This window comes from Hemiscyllium ocellatum, chromosome 22, assembly GCF_020745735.1.
Source record: "Hemiscyllium ocellatum isolate sHemOce1 chromosome 22, sHemOce1.pat.X.cur, whole genome shotgun sequence".
In the NCBI taxonomy this organism is placed as follows: domain Eukaryota; kingdom Metazoa; phylum Chordata; class Chondrichthyes; order Orectolobiformes; family Hemiscylliidae; genus Hemiscyllium; species Hemiscyllium ocellatum.
In genome coordinates this window covers 15,364,808-15,382,625 of record NC_083422.1, presented here as the reverse complement: position 1 = coordinate 15,382,625, position 17,818 = coordinate 15,364,808, and the positions used below count along the sequence as shown (strand labels likewise).

Below are 17,818 nucleotides of genomic sequence, written 5' to 3'. Positions count from 1 at the left end.
CTTTGGATTGTGGGAGGAAACTGGAGCATCTAAAGGAAACTCATGCTGACACGGGGAGAATGTGCAAACTCCACACAGCCAGTCGCCCGAGGGTGGAATTGAGTGTGGATCCCAGGCACTGTGAGGCAGCAGTGCTAACCACTGAGACACCGTGCCACCCAGTGAGGAGGCATGATGCCTTAGAAGGATCATCAAACGAGGTAGAAATGTAAACACAGGTGGAAAAACAAACTTTAGATGAGTATTATGCGCCCCAAACTGTCAGGGAGGGATAGGGAATCAAGCAGACAATCAAATTTCAAAGGAACATACGAATAATAAGGTATTAATAGTAAGGGATTTTAACTAGAGTGTATAAAGAGTTGAGCTAGAAAAAGCACAGTTTTCCAACACATCAGAACTGATGAAAGGTTCTGGCCCGAAATGTCGACTCCCCTGCTCCTCTGATGCTTCTTGACCTGCTCAACTCTTTATCCACTCTGACTCTCCAGCATCCGCAGTTCTCACTACCTCCAATGGATTTTAACTACCCAAATATTAACTGGGATAGTTTTAGAATGCAAAGTAGGGATGGAACAAAATTCCTAAATCGCATCAAGTGAACAAGAATAAAAAGTAACTTGTTCAACCCTTTGAGCATGCTCTGCCAATGAATAAGATCATGACTGCTCTGATCTTAGCCTCAACTCTATATTCCTGCATATTTATGATGATATCTTACGCCTCTGGTAATCAAGAATCTATCTATGATAAAGTAAAGAACTGTGGATGTTGTAAAGCTGAAACAAAAATAGAAATTGTTTTAGAAACTCAGCAGGTTGGGCAATGTCTGTACCAGAAAGCAGAGTTAATGTTTTGAGTCCAGTGAAAAAGGGTCACTAAACTTGAAACGTTAACTCTGTTTCTCTCTCCACAGGTGCTGCCAGACCTGCTGAGTTGTTGTCTAAGAATCTATCTACTTTTGCTTAAAAATATTTAAATCCAGGAGAACATATCCTGTCAGTACATAGAAAGTTCAATAAGGGAGAGGCCAGTTCTGGAACTAACATTAGGAAACAAAGTTGAAAAGCATATCAATTGGCCAATATTGTGGAGATAGTGACCACAATTCAGTTTGATTTAAGACACTTATGAAAAAGAAGAAGAATAAGTCAGGAATAAAAGTTCTATACTGGGGAAAGGCTAATTTTACTCAGCTAATATATGTCTTGACCCAAGTAAATTGAGACCCACATGCATACCCACACCCCAACAATGAATAAATATGTTTGTATATTATGAATTATATTTCATGCCTTTTTTTATCATTTTCAGAGGATTTTTATGACCAGAATGCTTTGACATACAGCACAAACATTTTGATATATGTTGTATTTCTTATTGAAGTATTAAATTAAGCTGTCAGACCCATAAACAGTGTACAGATCAGGAACAGTTCCTTTTGCCAAGCTGATCGATTTCTATGTTTCTGCTACTTATCATCTTCCCACATCAGAGAATCCCTACAGTGTGCAAACAGGCCATTTGGCCCAATAAGTCCACACCAATGCTCCAAAGAATAACCCACCTAGAACCATTCCCCTACCTTATTACTCTACATTTATCCAAGACTAATGCACCTGACCTACACATCCCTGAACTCTATGGACAATTTAGCAAGTCAATTTACCTAACCTGCACATGTTTGGACTGTGGGAGGAAACTGGAGCACATGGAGAAAACCCACACAGACACGAGGGGAATGTGCGAACTCCACACAGACAGTTGCCTGAGGCTGGAATCGTTCCCAGGTTCCAGGCACTGTGAGGCAGCAGTGCTAACCACTGAGCCACTATGCTTCCATCTAACGCCATTGTGAAAACTCATTACTTTCTCCTTTATATGTTTATCCAGCGTCCTCTCAAATGCAGCCGAGCTATTCATTTCAACTACTTTCTGTATTAGTGAGTTCCACATTCTAACCATTGTCTGGGTCAAAACATTTCTCCTGAATTGATAATTGACAAGATAAAGCAGAAATCAAAAAACCTTGTTCAAAACTTTATTAAGAACCTCACTACAGTCAGCTACCAAAACATTAATGATCAGCCATACATCAAACTAGAACAAAAGTAAAGGACTACAGAGAAACAATGGTGTCTTTATGATTAACCATTACAACAAGACTCAGAAGAATCATTGAATCGTACAGCATGGAAACAGATCCTTGGGTCCAATTCATCGTGCCGACCAGATATCCCAATCTGATCTAGTTCCATTTGCCACCATTTGGCCCATTTCTGACTGAAGCTTTTCTATGCATATACCCATGCGAATGTCATTTAAATGTTGTAATTATACCCACCCCATCACTTCCTGTAGCAGCTTGTTCTATAGCACCACACCCTGCGATAAAAAGTTATCCTTCAGGTCATTTTAAAATCTTTCCCCGCTCACCTTAAACCAGATTCTGGGTAATCCAAGATGGAGGATGGGAAAATTTTCTGGCTGTAAGAGGTGCACCTTTTTTGAAGTGTTTTAGGTGTTTGAGGTAATTTCATCGAATTCCAAGAGGAGCTATTACTGATTTATATGTTGTTGAATTGTTTTGGAACTTCGGGGGAGGAAAAAGATCAAAACAATGCCATTTTTAAAAGGAGGAAAACAAACAAAGGCAGTGACCCACATGGTCAGTGAGGGAGAGAAATAAATAAACCTACACTGCTGTCTGACACAGCAGTGAGTCTGCGCTGTTAACTGCCTTTGCTGTTTGAGTTCATGTATCTCTGGACATTGGAATATATCTAGGAAGAATTGATAAACAACAAAATTCACAGCTGACCTCGGAGGAACCTGTGTGAGAGAGCTCACAGCACCTGGCAGTCACTGGCATCCCTAGGTCTCTTTGTTTGGCAACAGTCCCCAGGGCCCTATCATTTATTGCATAAGTCCCTACCCTGGTTTGTCTTGCCAAAATGCAACACCTCACATTTATCTAAATTGAACTCTATCTGCCACTCCTTAGCCCATTTGTACATCCGATATCAAGCTCTCGATGTACTCTGATATTGCTTTCTTCTCTGTCCACTACGCCACCCATTTTGGTGTCATCTGCAAACTTACTAACCGTGCCTTCTATATTCACATCTAAATCAATTACATGAATGACGAAAATGCAGCACTGATCCTTGTGACACACCACTGCTAACAGCCCTCCAGTCCAAAAAACAAATCTCCACCACCACTCTTGGTCTTCTACCTTTGAGCCAGTTCTGAATCCAAATGGCAGGTTCTCCTTGTATTCCATGTAATCTAACCTTAGATTACTTACAGTGTGGAAACAGGCCCTTCGGCCCAACAAGTCCACACCGACCCGCCAAAGCGCAACCCACCCATACCCCTACATATACCCCTTACCTAACACTACGGGCAATTTAGCATGGCCAATTCACCTGACCCGCACATCTTTGGACAGTGGGAGGAAACCGGAGCACCCGGAGGAAACCCACGCAGACACGGGGAGAATGTGCAAACTCCACACAGTCAGTCGCCTGAGGCAGGAATTGAACCCAGGTCCCTGGCGCTGTGAGGCAGCAGTGCTAACCACTGTGCCACCGTACTAACCAGGCTACCATGCGGAAACTCGTCAAATTATTGAAGTCCACACAGATAACATTTACCACTGTGACTTCATCAATCTTCTCAGTCACCTCTTCAAAACACTTAATTCAAGTTAGTGAGACATGATTTCCTCCACATAAACGTCTGTTGACTATCCCTAATCATTTTTTGCCTTTCCAAATGCATGTGAAGCCTGTCCCTCAGAATCCCATCCAACAAATTACCCATCACTGATATAAGGCTCACTGATCTATTGTTTCTTGGCTTTTCCTCACAGCCTTTCTTAAATAATGGCACCAGATAGTCAGTCTCCAGTCTTCCAGCACATCACCCATGGCTATCAATGTTACAAATAACTCTGCAAAGGGCCCAGCAATCTCTTCCCTAGCTTCTCACAATGTTCTGGGAAACTTTTGATCAGATGCCTGGACTTATCTACCTTTATTCGTTTTAAGACCTCCAGCACTTCCTCTTCTATCATAGGAACTCTCTTCGAGACATCACTATTTATTTTCCCTAGCTTCCTTGTCATTATCCACAGTAAATACTGACACAAAATATTTGTTTGGTATCTAATCATTTTCCTGTGGTTCCACACAGCCATGTTTATTCTCTAAGGGGCCCTCATCTGTCTGTAGTTACTCTTCTGCCCTGAATCTCTTTGGAGTTGTCTTCTCTATTTGCTAAAGCTACTGCAAATTCCCCTTTTGCTTACAACCAAAACAGAAATTGCTGGAAAAGCTCGGTAGGTCTGGCTGCATGAGTGGAGAGAAATCAGAGTTAATGTTTTGGATTGAGTCACCCTTCCTCAGAACACCTTCATGCTCTCCTGATTTCCCTCGTAAATATACTCCCATTGCTTATGCACCGATCTCGGGATTCACTTGACCTCAGCTATCTAAACTTGACATAAAACTACTTTTCTTTTGACCAGAGCCTCAATTTCTCTAGTCATTCAGCATTCTTTATCAGCCTTGCCCTTAACAGTTACATGCTGTCTCTGAACTTTCATTATTTCATTTTTAAGGGCCAACTGGAACTCAATCAACAAACACATCGAGTTAGACCCCATTTACCACCCCCTGAGAAAAAGAACAGGAAGTGACTTCACTACAGGAAATGACAACACCAACCCAAAGAAACCCAAACATATAAATAGAAAGCAGGAATTATCAGCAGTGCTTTGCCTAAGGCCCACTGAAGATGTTACCTAGTAGGTTTGACGAAACATCTGGAAATGAACTCAGCAAGTAAACCTACATCCAGAACCTCAACCTGAGCTACAAGTCTTCTCAAAACTTGTTGAAAGCACATTCATAGAACTGATCACTCTCTCTCTCCTCAGACTCTAGATTGGATTCTGGGTCAGTACGAGGGTGGCAGCTCTGAACTATGTTCTGCATGAACTGATATATACTTAACATGTAAACTTCAAGTGCAAACTGACCTGAACCAGCCTAAGTAAGTGCACAAATAGGCAATGAACTCAGGCAGTGATTGAGGCACTTCTCAAGGAGCATATTGACATAAATTCAGCTCAGCTCCAACCTTCCTGAGCCCATTTCCTGAGCAAGCATAGAATTACAACAGGGCTCTCATGGAATTATACAAATGATTTGAGGAGGCTATTTGGCCCAAATGCTGGCACTGTCTTCTGTAACCATATTCATTCTCAGATCATTGTATATTCCACTTTCTCAGAAATTATTTCAGTCCGTTCTAAATGGTGTTTCACTCTCCATCCACTTTATCAGCCACTAGTAATGAAGCAATCCATAGTTGAATAGCCTTCTGTTTAAGAATCTATGGTCTTGTTTCTTTCAGAGAAAACCATTAGTTTTCCTTCCCCATTCATCAACCAATTTAAACAGTCTTTCATTCTTCACCAAAAAGCACGGTGGCACAGTGGTTAGCACTGCTGCCTCACAGCGCCTGAGACCTGGGTTCAATTCCCGACTCAGGCGACTGTGTGGAGTTTGCACGTTCTCCCCGCGTCTGCGTGGGTTTCCTCCGGGTGCTCCGGTTTCCTCCCACAGTCCAAAGATGTGCGGGTCAGGTGAATTGGCCATGCTAAATTGCCCGTAGTGTTAGATAAGGGGTAAATGTAGGGGTATGGGTGGGTTGCGCTTTGGTGGGTCGGTGTGGACTTGTTGGGCCGAAGGGCCTGTTTCCACACTGTAAGTAATCAAATCAAAGTTTCCAGGTTTCACTTACCTGTTCACTGATTGCACCTCTCTCACATGTGCTGTCACTTTGTATATTGCTTCTGTTGCTTCGTCTCTGTGTGAAATGCTAGACCTCACACCTATCCTCTTCTCCAGTCTCCCTCTTTCCTTAAGCCCCAATTCTCCAGAATTCCTTTATCCCTAAGACTCCACTCCCCATTTTCCCTCTCTCCTTGTGTTCCCCTACCCCAGTCTCCTCTCTCACCCGTGTTTCAATCCCCCTTTCCTTATCTTCAACACTATTTCTCAATGGCTCTGGACCAGTCACTTTGACATCACAACCTCTTAACTACGTTCTCCCTTTCAATCCAACATGTCTCATCCCTATCCAAATTCCCAGTCTTACTCCTGGGCTCCCTATGTCACTGAACACCTAATCCTGATTATCCAGGCACACCAGTCTTATAAAACCTGGGAAGATTCTTGCTCCACTGTAGATATTCCTCAGTATTCTCGCGTGGTTAGTAATTCTGTTTAATGTATGGCTGACACAAATATTTCTGCACTTTATTTATTTTATAGCAGTGGTTTGTTTCTTGAATTAAGCCAGAATCCTGACCTGAATTACCTTTGTGCCATTCTGAACCCGGCTGTTATTAGCTTTTACAAACAGAAGTTCCTCCTGGTGTTGGTCAGGAATGGAGCTAAGACGATTAAATTATGCAGCCAGGATCTGTAAAGAGATTTTGTTCCCGTGTAGATGATTGAGGGTGATCTGATAAGTTGTTTAAAATGTTAAAGTGATTTGATATGATAGATCTACACAGACTATTTTGTTCTGAAAAGGCAATCAAAAAGAAGAGGCCATAATCTTAAAATTAATGCATGCAAGAACTGTAAAAAAAAACTACATCAGACAAACTAGCAGGAAACTAGCCACCAGGATACATGAACACCAACTAGCCACCAAAAAACCCAACCCACAATCACTAGTTTCCATGCGTACAGATAAAGAACATCATTTTGACTAGGACAACATACGTCCTAGGTCAGGTGAAACAAAAACACACACAAGAATTCTTAGACACGAGGGATCAGTCTCCAGATCCTTCCAAATGGGAAACACAGGAATCTTGAAAAACAAAGTTAAGGTACACTCAGTTGGACCTCCTACGCCGCATTCATATGAAAATGACTAATCACTGCAATCAATCGGTAACCCTATTACAGCAAAAAGATCTTTTTCTCAGCTCACCAGCTACAATCCAATACTGTAGAACTCCAGCCTGACCTAAGAGATTTGAACTCAACTGATGTACTGATATCACTCACCACCCTAAGTAATTAGCTATTGCTGCTTTGCCCAGCTTTTTTCAGAGTTTGTACATGGACCAAAAAATTTATTATCCACCTTAAATTGCCCTTGATCATGTGGTGGTAAGCTAATTACAACTTAGTAACTTTCACAGCTATTTCAGAGGGTAGCTAAGAGTCATCTACATTGCTGTGGGTTTGGAGTCACATGCAGGGCAGATCAGCGAGGAGATTGCTTTCTCTAAAGGACATTAGTGAACCTGATTTATTTTTATACCAATCCAGTCATTTCATGCTTGTCATTGCCGAGGCTAGCTTTGTATTTCATATATGATATGGAATTGAATATAAGTTCCTCTGGTTGCCGCAGTGGGACTTTCTGGAAATCTAGACCTCTGTAATTGTTGATCTTACCAATAAACTCCCACACTTTCACACTTAGCTCAAAATTTGGCAAATTTAGATCTATCTTTCATACATTTCAGACTTGCATAAAGGATAAAAATGAATTGAACTTATTAGAATGAAAAATAAAATTGAAGAAATTCTTTATTGAAATCAATGAGACAATGCATTCATAATAAGCTTTTCCTGATTTGACCGTTGAACCCTGATTTTGAGGTAAGCTGGTATAAGAAAAATTAAACTGGATCACCACAATTTTGTAGCAGAACTGAAGTCATCAGTTACATACAGAATGATTTTGAAATGCCGATGTTTCATTTCTAACTATCAGTTGTAATTTGTGCAATGTTAAAGATAAGAAACCCAATAAATGTACACATGCAGGGTTTAACTTTATAAGGGAGGTCTGCAATATCAGCATCAATTAATTTTAATTGCTTTTTTAGTCTAATATCTAAAATAACATTTTTATATAATGAAGTAATTCAAAGATAATATTGCATTACTATTTCCAATAGGAAAGAACTTGCATTTACATAATGCCTTTCAGCCAAGGACATCCCAAAGTAAAGCACACCTAATGGAGTGCAGTACATGTGAAATGTAGTCACTGTTATCATGTAGGAAATGCAGTAGTCAACTTGCACCCAGTAAGCTCCTGTAAACAGCAATGTGATTACAATCAAATAATCTGCTTCAGTGCTGATTGAGGGATATATTGCCCATAACAATGGGAATAACACCCATGCTTTTGTGAAATAGAGCCTGGTACTTTTACATCTATTTGAGAGACACACAGCGCGTCAGTTTAACATATCACCCTGAAGCACAAGGTCTGTGAACTTTCTCCCAACTGGCTTCAAATCAGTTTTGTTTTCACACAAAATCTAAAGTGATAACATGTGTCTTTATAGTTTTGAAAAATGGAAAATATTTTAAAAAACATATGTTATTTAAGCTCTTTATCAAAAAAAAGTATTCATTACCTTGTTTACAAAAGTGATTGCATGTAATGAATCTGAGACCGTGCAAACACTCCTTGTGGAAGATTCCTGTGAACTGATCAAGAACAAACAAAAGTCCCAGTTAAGCAAAGCACAATAATAGAGCTGTTGGACCTGAGGAGCAACATTCTGGTTGTCTTTTCATATATTCCATCAATATCTGTTTGCTGCAGCCTATTTCTCATTTTTACCTAATTTCTCTCAGATTCGTCTAATTCTTTGTTCATACCTTTATATTGCTGCATGTACGCTACTCTTTTTCCTCTTTAAATGTATTTTTTTCCTCTTGCCTCAGTGCTGCATTTACTTCATCCATGCTTGTTCAGTAACATATGTCCAGGAATAACCCTAACGTGAACTAATACAAGCCAAGGAAAGATGTTACTGTCAGAGCCATTCTTCTGCAAACAGGAACCAACTGATGAATAACATGACTTCCTGCTTCCTCTCAATTGGTATAGCTACTGCTAGTTGTCATCAAATAACAGTCATTAAATAGATATACCTAAAAGGACAAGGCATGACCATCTGGTTCATCAAATCTGTCCCAGTAGGGCAGGTATAATGCAGGTTATCATTCCTCCCCTCCTCAGTTGGGTTCTTGTGTGGAAAAATTGAAAAATAGAAAACAAAGAGGAACCAAAAATTAGATCCATTTAGAGAAATATCCTCTGACTCACAGTGGTAGTGAAGCAATATCACCAACCAAAACTACCACTAACACATCTTCAATAATTTCAGATGTTCTCACCATTTAGGAACCCTCCCAGGCTCTCTTCTGATACAGTGGATCCAAATGTAATATCTATTATTCTTTGTGAAAAGAAAGTTTCTGGTATCCAACCCACTTTTTTGTGTTTTCTTTAATGACGTTCTTCTCTCCCCAACATTTAAATACTGATTTTAAACAGGAGCATACAAAAAGTGTTGTTTTGAGATTACTTTTCATGGCATTTTTCTCAGCAGTCACCATTCTGGAGAGAAAACTGAGACTTAATTCTATGTTGTTTGGAAAGAAAGAAGTTGGGTGCCGAGGGAACTTACAGAGTCATGGGAACTACATGAGGTCTTGTGACAAAAGCAGAAGCAACTGATTACTAGTTACAAAAGTAGTTTCTATAAAACGCATCACTGGTAATGCTATTGCGTATCCTAAGGGTTGTTTTGTATTCTCTCTAGTTTGGTATAAGCTATGTTATTTTTAGTTGGAAAAATACAACATGTTTCTGTATGCTCTATGCCTCAAAAGTTGATATACCTTTCCATATCTTTATCATTGCTTAAACTGCAAATATATAAACACCTACATCTGTTTGTTTTGTTTGGTAAATTTTATTCAAAACCCTTTCTCTCTTTATTCTGTTTATCCCAGGGCAGGACATTCATGAGTTTTGTACTGATTCACCACTTTATTCCTCGTGATCATATAATTCTAATTGCGACCATTAAAGCAGCAACTATATTATCTGGCAAAATGCCCCAAACAAGAGGCTGAAAACCTTAAATGAGAGAAAAACAGTAGATGCAGTCACCAGTATGGACGCATCAGTAGCCAAAAGGTCAACTGAAAGGGATGTTCCATCAGCCGTTTCTGATTTCCTGTCAGGTGTTTTCTTTTCTCCTTTCATCCATGTGCGATATGAAGAGCACAGGTTGTGGTTTACCCTCCCAGGAGGTGGCAGAAATGTTGAGAAAAGCAAATAATTGGGTGGGTTAGCCCAGGAAGATTGTTGGACCCCTTTCCAGAATCTCAGCCATTAGATTCTGAGCGGGAATAGGCATAAACCACTTAAGGGCCTCAATCTGCCTCTGGGTTGATTAAATGTCTTCCTGCGGGTTTAAGAAGTGGCTACCTTCTGACAAGAAGCTATGCTGGCCTGGCTGCTAGGTTGGGGGCGGGGCTTCATTTGCCAAAATCTGGGATAATTGAAAGGAGGGATGGGCTGCTACATCCACCCTGCCCTTGCCTCTGATTCCCCCTATCCATGTGACTACCCACCCAACCCCTTCACAGGTTAGAACTTAAGTAGTTGACTGGTGTTTGATCCAGTGGGACCTCTCACCATTGGGAGGGGGGTTGTCAAGAAGTTAACTGCCTCAATAATTAGTGAACTGCACATTAAATCTCAGCTACAGGATTTTGCTAAGAATATCTCTCACTAAATAAAGGGCAACTAATCAGCACTGTCACACAGGTTTACCTGCCCCCAAGACATCTACATTCATGGTTCATAATTTGTCTATATTTTTAAACAATAACTCTAACATAAACAGATAGAAGTAACTCTCTTCATGCATGAATCAACCATGTATCTCATAGTGCAGTGTTCACACCCAGACTGAACCAGTATACCAAGCATAAGATCTCAAGTAGCAGTCTTGTGTTATTAAGCTTGAGAATTCACCAGTCCAGCAGATAAAATGTGTGAAGATTGGTGTACAGCACACATCAGTCAATGGCCCATGACCCCAAGATGTGATCATCCATTCACTTTTCTGTGTGCTGTATATATTTTGCCAACATGTGCAATCCACAAATTGTCTTGTGTGCGATACTGCTACCAGCTGAAAACAATCCTATGTTACATGTGCAACATTATATATTTACCATTGCATCATTGACACTACTTCTCTCACTAAATGGTACTTGATGCAGATAATTTAACCGCTCACATATATTTCCATGATGTGGAGGGGCACCACTCCACATCAAGAATGACAGGCCAGAGGACTGTATGTCCCACTCTTACTACCTCCCATTTGGGTTTGTTGGAAGGAATCATAGATTGACAATCAAGCTAATTAGTTACTTTGTAAATGCATGTTCCATCACTAGGACAGCTCAGTGGTTAGCACTGCTGCCTCACAGCACCAGGAACCCAGGTCCAGTTCCAGCCTTGGGTGACTGTCAGTGTGACATTTGCAGATTTTCCCTGTGTCTGCATGGTTCTCCTCCCACAGTCCAAAGATGTACAGGTTAGGTGGATTGGCCACACAACATTGCCCCATAATGTCCAGGGATGTGCAGGCTAGGTGGATTAGCCATGGGAAATGCAGGGTTACAGAGATGCAGTGGGTTTGTGTGGAATGTCCTTAGGAGGGTTGGTGTGGATTTGATGGAATGAGTGGTCTTCTTCCACACTGTAGGGATTCTATGAACATCATCAGAGGCATTTGGATGGGTATTTGAATAGGAAGGGTTTGGAGGGATATGGGCCGGGTGCTGGCAGGTGGGACTAGATTGGGTTGGGATATCTGGTCGGCATGGATGGGTTGGACCGAAGGGTCTGTTTCCATGCTGTAAATCTCTGTGACTCTATATCTTGGAGCTTTTGGTCCAGAGGCAGGGATATTATCACTGTATCACAAGACACCTTGTCACTGATACTGTTTGGCTGAACATAATTTTATGAATTAAAAACTGTGATGAAAGGGATGAGTTTCACTGTAAGTGTCCACTACTTTCTGTTAATACATTTTACTCAATGCATAAATTAGATTCGTTTTGAACTCAAGTGTTCACACATTGAAAAGCACAACAGACAGAATCATAAACTAGAGCAAGCAAAAATAATAAAATAGCAATATTATAAATTTGCTATTATGATAATTCCAAAGACAATAACATTGAAATAAAAATATTTTAAAGCATTTCCATCTAGCTATCCATTGATATAACTATCTTATATACATATAGGTATTTGAGTTGGTCCTGCAGTTTATTTTGCAACAGTAACAACTGCTGTTCTTGTTTTATCCACATGATGGTGCTGTTACCTTTAAAAACATGTTAATAGTTATTTTTATTACCCCAAGGTTAAAACAGTAACCTCTGTCAGTCAGTCAACTAATAATTAAGGCCATGAGAGATTCACATGCAAAAACAAGTTCAACATACATTGTTCCTTTTACATAAAGAAAATGTGCTTCTTAAAGTCACTAGACAAATGAACAACAGGCCAAAGGAGAGATTGAGACAGTTCAAAGACTTGTTCACGATCTGCGACTTAAATCAGGGATATGGAGAACTTGAGATGGGCTATCACATTGAGGAAAGTTATATAGCCTTGGAAGGATTTAAACACAAAAAATTTATAATTTTGTGTGCTGGGTTTTTTCGTTAGAAACCACTCAATGTGGATCAAATGAGAATGTGGGAAGTCGGACTCAGCGTGGGATATAGCTGGGCAGCCGAGTTTTAGGTAAACTCCGAGAAGGTAGAGGACGGATGGTGGCCAACAGATTATTGGAGTAACTACATTTGGATGTAACAAAGACACAGTCAGTAACAGATGGGCTGAGGTAGGGAAAGGATTGTTTTGAAATGGAGAGATTCTGGATCAGTGGTACTGGAAGAGCACAGCAGTTCAGGCAGCATCCAAGGAGCAGCGAAATCGACGCTGTGGGCAAAAGCCCTTCATCAGGAATAAAGGCAGAGAGCCTGAAGCGTGGAGAGATAAGCTAGAGGAGGGTGGGGGTGGGGAGAAAGTAGCATAGAGTACAATGGGTGAGTGGGGGAGAGGATGAAGGTGATAGGTCAGGGAGGAGAGGGTGGAGTGGATAGGTGGAAAAGGAGATAGGTAGGTAGGACAGGTCCGGACAAGTAATGGGGACAGTGCTGAGCTGGAAGTTTGGAACTAGGGTGAGGTGGGGGAAGGGGAAATGAGGAATCTGTTGAAGTCCACATTGATGTCCTGGGGTTGAAGTGTTCTGAGGTGGAAGATGAGGCGTTCTTCCTCCAGGCGTCTGGTGGTGAGGGAGCGGCGGTGAAGGAGGCCCAGGACCTCCATGTCCTCGACAGAGTGGGAGGGGGGAGTTGAAATGTTGGGCCACGGGGCGGTGTGGTTGATTGGTGCAGGTGTCCCGGAGATGTTCCCTAAAGCGCTCTGCTAGGGGGCGCCCAGTTTCCCCAATGTAGAGGGGACCGCATCGGGAGCAATGGATACAATAAATGATATTGGTGGATGTGCAGGTAAAACTTTGATGGATGTGAAAGGCTCCTTTAGGGCCTTGGATGGAGGTGAGGGAGGAGGTGTGGGCGCAGGCTTTACAATTCCTGCGGTGGCAGGGGAAGGTGCCAGGATGGGGGGGTGGATTGCAGGGGGGCGTGGACCTGACCAGGTAGACATTGAGGGAATGGTCTTTGCGGAAGGCGGAAAGGGGTGGGGAGGGAAATATATCACTGGTGATGGGGTCTTTTTGGAGGTGGCGGAAATGGCGGCGGATGATTTGGTTTATGCGAAGGTTGGTAGGGTGGAAGGTGAGCACCAGGGGCGTTCTGTCCTTGTTATGGTTGGAGGGGTGGGGTCTGAGGCCAGAGGTGCGGGATGTGGACGAGATGCGTTGAAGGGCATCTTTAACCATGTGGGAAGGGAGATTGCGGCCTCTAAAGAAGGAGGCCATCTTGTGTGTTCTGTGGTGGAACTGGTCCTCCTGGGAGCAGATACGGCGGAGGCGGATGAATTGGGAATACGGGATGGCATTTTTGCAAGAGGTAGGGTGGGAAGAGGTGTAATCCAGGTAGCTGTGGGAGTCGGTGGGTTTGTAAAAAATGTCAGTGTCAAGTCGGTCGTCATTAATGGAGATGGAGAGGTCTAGGAAGGGGAGGGAGGTGTCAGAGATGGTCCAGGTAAATTTAAGGTCAGGGTGGAATGTGCTGGTGAAGTTGATGAATTGCTCAACCTCCTCGTGGGAGCACTCCATATGGGTCCCCATGGCTACCCCTTTGGTCTGTAGGAAGTGGGAGGATTCATTTCCCCTTCCCCCACCTCACCCTAGTTCCAAACTTCCAGCTCAGCACTGTCCCCATGACTTGTCCGGACTTGTCGTACCTGCCTATCTCCTTTTCCACCTATCCACTCCGCCCTCTCCTCCCTGACCTATCACCTTCATGCCCTCCCCCACTCACCTATTGTACTCTATGCTACATTCTCCCCACCCCCACTCTCCTCTAGCTTATCTCTCCACGCTTCAAGCTCTCTACCTTTATTCCTGATGAAGGGCTTTTGCCCAAAACGTCAATTTCGCTGCTCCTTGGATGCTGCCTGAACTGCTGTGCTCTTCCAGCACCACTAATCCAGAATCTGGTTTCCAGCATCTGCAGTCATTGTTTTTACCTCGTTGAAATGGAGAGAATCTGGCCTCACAAACTCAGCTCAGATTTAGAGTTTGAGGCTACATATAGTGTGTCTCATTTTATGACATGGAAAAGGGCTTGATACTTTGACAACACAATGCGATACTTACTATCTCTAGTTGCTCCAGAGGTGTTGATGTTACTCCTCACAGTTTCTTAAACAAATATTTCTTCCAAATATCTGGGTGCACAGCCATGAGGTAGACTAGTATAGTAGTAGTGAATTGTGTCAGCAAATGCCGATGATATACTATATGTTTGTCCATTGAATGTAGAAAATTCAATGACTTTATCATGTAAGAGTTGTGAGACAGTCATTTGTTCAACCGATGAAATCAGACTTGTTTCTTTATGTTTTTCCCTCATCAGCAATTGTATTTCCATGTGTTTGCCTTAAACCCTGAAATGTGTCATATGATTGATATGGACCACATAGTTGATGATCAAACTTGCTGGATCTAGTTATCTCTGTTAGAGTTTGTTTTCAGTTGCATTCCTGCAAAACATAAGGTTCAAACAGTGGTTCAGCTCACACACAAATAATCCCAAATGAGATATGGTGCAGTCAAAATAGGAGATTAAGAAAAGGTCGAGCAGGTTTGTCCAAACAGCTTGGGGATCATCACAATATTTAACAGAGATATGTAGATATTTCTACTCAATCTATTCAGAGATGTCATACACATCTCTGGAGCAGGTGGGACTTGCACTTGGGCCTTCATTACTAGGGCCCTTTAACAGAGAAATGTATACTGATATTGGGAACCAGTCCAATTAAACCCAGTCACAGAATGTGGAAAGAACATAAGAATCTGCAGCAGGATTAGGCCATATGACTTCTTGAGCCTATTCTATCTTTCAATAATACTATTACTGAACTGCAGCAACTTCAACTGCCTGCCCTATTTCCATACATTACTTGATTGCCAATATACTTGAGAATGATTTTTTTGCATTCATTCACAAGATATGGACATCATTAGCAGGGCCAACATTACCCAATCTTAATTATCCTTGAGACGGTGAGATTTCTTCTTGAACAACTGCAGTTTGTTGGTCCAAAAACACCTACAATGGTAGGAAGCAAGTTAGACCAAGTGAAGGTGAGGGAACTACAATCTAGTTCCAAATTAGGATGGCGTGAGGCCTGGAAGAGTACTTGCAGGTGGTTGTATTTTCATGTATCTGTTGCTGTTGTCCTCATCGTTGGTAAAGGTCACAGGTTTGGAGGATGATACCATAGTGCATGGTGGCACAGTGGTTAGCACTGCTGTCTCACAGCACCAGAGACCTGGGTTCAATTCCCGACTCAGGCAACTGACTGTGTGGAGTTTGCACATTATCCCCATGTCTGCGTGGGTTTCCTCTAGGTGCTCCGGTTTCCTCCCACAGTCCAAAGATGTGCAGGTTAGGTGAATTGGCCATGCTAAATTGCCCGTAGTGTTAGGTAAATGTAGGGGAATGGGTGGGTTGCGCTTCGGTGGGTCGGTGTGGACTTGTTGGGTCGAAGGGCCTGTTTCCTCACTGTAATTAATCTAATCTGACACTCAACAGACATTGACATCTTTCTGGAATTGAGAACTCAATATTCACAATCCTTTCTCATTCTTACATACTTATCTTTCTTTCACACATACGTCTTGTTTGCATCAAAGTATTTTTCAGCATTTCCATTCTACCAGAGTCTCTGATTCTTGTGGACCATTCAAAATATTTAAGATAGAACTCCAAATCTATAGCTTTCTTTTAAAAGGTGTTATATGTGAAGTACGTTTGATAGCCATGTGATCAATTTACTAGAATGCATTGCTGAAACAAAGACAAGTTTCTGATGCTATATATTAAGACCCCTCTGGAGACTAATAAGCTAAAAGAACTGAGTTTACCAGTAACTCTAATGGAAGAAACAGATGGACAAGCATTCTCTTTTCATAACCTTTACTTTAACAAATATCAACATAAGCAGATGACTTGGATTCAGCAGAAACTGAACATTACGTTAACATAGCCGAGATAATAAAGATTGCTTTGATGGGTTTTCCAGCAGCCCCATTAGCAATTATGGTGCCCTACACAGCCACAAAGTCAATCACAGGAATTTGTCCTCAGATAGTTCAACTCTCATTTTTTATACTGGATCTTACTACCAAGACACCTGACGGCAGCTTTACTGCATTCATGCTTCATGGATATGGTCATCACCAAAAAAGGGTACCATAGCTTGGCTTTGCACACGTAAACCTGATGGTGGGGAATCTCCAACAAATTAAAGCTGAAACCATAACTTAATAACACTTTCCCTACTGTTGAATGCAATTTTCAGGTTTCATTTCTCTCAGTAGAACCCCCCACTCCCACCAACCCCCCCTTCCCCACCCAACATCAACTCGGTGCCCCCAACAAAACATGTTGCACAACCTACCTGCTTTGACCTCCTGGTGAAATCCAACCTCCCGGCGATTCTGAATTCAGTCAAGCTCCCTTTCCCTGCAGATCTGATTTTCCTGAAACCTGATGTCACAGCCAGAAATCCAAACGACATTCCCCCTTTTCCCACAACCTGGAGTTTGAGCTTCTTTTTTAGTTAAGGAATTAGGGTCCAGGAGATAAAAACAGGGTTTGAAATCAATGTCAATGTTGGTACAGCTCACACTGATTCCCCTCACCTCCCCCATGCCCAGGCTGTAATGTTGTCAGAAAGTGGAAAGGTTATGGCAAAGATCCAGCAGATGGGAACTCCTGTCTCCAATGGTGATCTGTCAGCGTGCGAACACTGGAAAATCCAGTTTACAGCTTGTGCTCTTGTGAAAGAAAAGATTTGTTACCTAATTTTGTTTAACCATATCAAATGTGTTGCAATCAGGTTGGTATGACAATACAACAGCACATTTTACTTAAGACCCTCTTGAAACTTTTGGATATAAAATTCATTTTAGGAGAACCACAAATTACTGTTGAATGTGTCGCTCCCATTGAGGTCCCTCTCATTTTCAAAGAACAAATCAGCAATTGATACATTTCATTGCAATATGACATGCAATTTGCTTATTTTTTCTATTACGCATTTCAATAAGTTGCTTCTCTCTGCTATACATAATACCAATACAGGAAGAAATTAATTGTTTTCTGTGACTACAGGAGACCTTACAGGGAACTACAAATACCTAACATAGAGTCATACAACATGGAAACAG

General features: G+C 41.7%; 1 protein-coding gene across 3 annotated transcripts in view; it reads right to left on the bottom strand.

Annotated features, from left to right (window-relative positions):
• Positions 1 to 17,307, bottom strand: part of lipf (lipase, gastric) — a 61,232-nt gene extending 43,925 nt beyond the window's left edge. The window contains exons 1-3 of one of the 3 annotated variants that reach the window (XM_060841879.1): positions 17,047 to 17,307; positions 14,735 to 15,120; positions 8,471 to 8,543 (exon numbers count right to left, since the gene is read on the bottom strand). The gene's annotated coding sequence lies outside the window, so the exon portion shown is untranslated. Of the gene's footprint in view, positions 1 to 8,470; positions 8,544 to 8,717; positions 8,880 to 14,734; positions 15,121 to 17,046 lie in introns of those variants that run through there. The other 2 variants (XM_060841883.1, XM_060841884.1) reach the window with 2 other exon arrangements.
• Between the last annotated feature and the right edge of the window lie 511 nt (positions 17,308 to 17,818).